Genomic DNA, 3,762 nt, shown 5'->3' with positions numbered 1-3,762 from the left:
TTTCCTTTTAATTACTTCTGTCACTTTTAATTGCTCCCTTAAACATTCTTAACTACGCTGATGAAGCAGGATACCCAGAACTAGACCTCTGAGCTGCCATTCTTGGTGATGAGTTTGGAGGCACTGGTCCCAACCTCTTACTCCCTTCTATCCTCTTGATAGTTGGCAGGATTAAATTTAGATTCTTTCCTCCATAAATTTAGACTTTGCCATTAAATGGATTTGTGTAAATCTATAATTTTGTACCTACAATACAGATTCATAAATGCAATTGCTAACAAATTTACTCAACAAATATACATTAAATAGCAGGCACCATGTGCTGGACTCTAATCCTATAATTCTCTGTAAACAAGGTTTTGATACATTTCACTTATAGCCCATCTAATTAGCCCATCCTTTCCATTGTCCTGGAGCCAGGGTCTGGGATGTCATACAATCCCACTGCCCTACAGCACTTACAGTCTGGTGGAGAAACAAGTCAAGAAAAAGGTGAGATAAGAAGTGTCCTGGAATTCCTGTCTGCCCGGCACACCCACACTCCACTCTTCCCCACCCTGCTCTGTGGCCTCAGAGGTTGACCTGTATGAACTCCAACAACAAGCTCCTTTGTCCTCACTTCCAGTTGGGTTTGGCCAAGGTAGGCCACAGAATTTATAAAACTGGGCAAGTCATTTAGCCCTCTGAGCTTCATTCCACCCACTGCCTTATGGGATATTGAGATGATCAGGTGAGATCGTTCATTTATTCACTCATTCAGCAATTCGTTTTGAGTAACTACTATGTAATTTCTACATAGGGCTGGCTCCATGGGTATATTATCTGTGTCTCTGTATACAGTCCTGTGCTTAAAAGAGCCCCACACTTGGTTTAAGGCTCTATTGTCACTATCTTGAAAATCTTAAGTGTTTTTTGTCTTTAACAAGGAGCCCTATGTTTTCATGTTGCAATTATATAGCTAGCTCTGCTCCTATGTACACTCTTCTAAGACCTGGGATACAGCAATGCATAAGCAGACAAAAACCCCTGCTCACATGGAGCTTACGTTCTTTACCTGTTAATTCATTTAAGAAAAGTTTATTGATGTCATACTATAGGAGGAACAACATTTCCATAGAAAAGAAGTCTGTAAGCAAACAGCTAAGGTGGGAAGACGTCTGCAGGTTAAAGGAAGGGCAAGAAAAGCAATATTACAGTCTTCTCCCTTTTTCTTGCTTTTTTTGTCTTAGACGCTGACGAGGTCCTCCAATATAACATTGACCAGAGTGCTAATAACAATCCCTCTTGTCCTGTCCCTGGTTTTAAAGGAATGCCACCAATATGTCTCCACTTAGGCTGATGGCATTTATAGATCTGATGCCCCTGATTCAGTTAAAGAAATTCTAATTTAATAAGCTTTTAATCAAAATTTATGTTAAGTATTATTAAATGCCTTTTCTGTAGCTATTGAGCTATTGAGGTAACCATTTTATTCTTTAATCTGTGCATGTAATGAATTATATTTATAGATTTTTTTTTTTTTTTAAAGATTCTGAATATGCTTTGAAGATCAAGTCTACGCGGTTTGAGACATGAGAGTAAAAGAAAGTCAAATATGATGCCAGAGGTTTGGGCCTAAGCATGCAAGTAAATAAAATTGCCATTTATCCAAACAAGGAAGGCTATAGGGAGAATACTTAATTTTTTGGGTGGTGGGATGAAGGGGTAAAAAGGGGAGGTCTTCTGAATCAGAAGGTCAGTTTTGCACATGTGAAATGTGAGATGCATGAAAGACATTAAATGGAGATGTAGACGAGGCAGCTGGATGTACATGGTACATTGAGGACAAAGGCACAGGCCAAAGATAGGAGCATACGAACTTGAGAGTCATGAGCATTTGTGGAAATGAGCTGAAGAAAATATTCTTAAAAACCTACATATACAGAAGTAAATAAATCTCAAAATTATTTGCATAATGCTTGCCCCCTCTCTTCCTCAGGAGAAAGTGCACATACAGCCAGAATATCTATCATTTTATTATCCAGCAGATTCTTTTGCTCTGGCTTTAATGGTATTCTCCACCACACATGTAAGTTGTTTTCTGTGAGTAGTAATTTTGCCTGATAGGTTGCCTTCAGGAGCTTATTGATCTGATCATCACAAGAAAAATAAATCTGTAACTATGGTGACAAATGTTAACTAGATTTGCTATGGTGATCATTTCACAACATACACAAATCTCTTTCTCTCTCTCTCTTTCTCTCGCACACACACACACACACACACATACACACATACAATTTTCTGAATGTACATTTAAGTTAAAAATTTTTTTAGAAGCGCTTCAGCTTCAGAAGTTCTGCCTTGGAAGTTTTCCAAAGGTACCAATGAGTCTAAAGAGAAGAAATGGACTCTTCAGGTAAAATGGAAGGTGCTGGTATTTAAAAAGTGGGGTGACTTATGACTATGGACTTATTGCTACTTATTGTACCAAACTATGTGGAATCTGATTGAGCAGAAGGTAATATCTTCCTTTTCTACAGGTTCTTGGACCTAAATTCATAGCATAAAACTGAAGGCTAGAAGTGGCCTTCAAAGTTTCCTATAGTTCATTCATTTCCTGCCTCTAAGTAGCACATCTAAGCCACTCTGGACTAAACCACCTTAATGATCAAAAGCATTCTTTTTCATACCTTTCTCTGTGAATCCAAACTTACCAATCATTTATATCATACAGGTAAGGAACTCGAGGTCATAAAAGTTGTCATGAATTAATATGCTTCTTTTAACATTTAGCAGGATTACTTCAAAATATACATAGTTGCCCTGTAGTCCCATCTTCAACATTATTTTTTTTTCTTTCCCCAACCCCAGCAAATTTATTGGATTCCTGATGAGATTACTCTAACTCCTACGCCCTCCCTCTACTCATCCCATCCCTGACTGATGCGTGACCTTTTTTGACTGAGTTATTGAAATCCATTAATGGTTTTATTGCTTCTGATTGCTGGCATTTGCCAAATGTACTGTGGCATTTATCAAGCTCTTGATAATATGGACAAGGATCACTTCCGGCATTGATTTAAGCTGCACAAGCTAATTTTCCTTGACTAGCATCAGCTCAGCTCCAACAGTCCTGGTTAACAAGCTACTAATGAATTTCCTATGGAGTTTGTAACACACACACACACACACAGAATTGGTGGGTATTTAACAAAGTTAAAATGTATTCAACTTTTAGAAAAGAATGTCATTCCTCTAGAGCCCTGACAAGATTTGGGGTGATAAACCCCACAGAGAGTCCAGAGCACTGCTCTGTACACTGCCTTCATACAGAGGGGTGGTGGGGCGAGAAGTTGCTTTACGCCTGGGTAGGAGGGTCTCATATTCCCCCTCCCTTAACTTTAACTACCTGCTGCATCTGTGTCTAGGATGACTTCTGATAAATTCACAGCCCAAAAGAAAAAAGGCATTTACGTCAACGTGAAATCATTGGGAAGTTGTCTCACTCCTCAGAGAAACATCAAGCTGATCTCTTCACTTTATTGCTCAAGTAGCTTCAGAGAGTTTGAGAAAGACTTACCTTAGAAGTCATAAGGTTCTTGCTAACTATTGGGCAAACCATTTAACCTCTTACCTTCGGTTCAATCACACCTTCAGCAAAATACCTAAGGATAATAAAACCTTTCCTGCTCCCAAGAACGAAGTTTGGTCAGATAAATTCTGCCCAACACTTCCTTAATCTTTGAAATCTGGGAGCCCATAAATTTCACTTGGTTGCTG

The sequence above is a fragment of the Miniopterus natalensis genome, chromosome 1 (assembly GCF_054644295.1).
Source record: "Miniopterus natalensis isolate mMinNat1 chromosome 1, mMinNat1.hap1, whole genome shotgun sequence".
Lineage (NCBI taxonomy): Eukaryota > Metazoa > Chordata > Mammalia > Chiroptera > Miniopteridae > Miniopterus > Miniopterus natalensis.
This window is presented reverse-complemented; position numbering follows the sequence as displayed.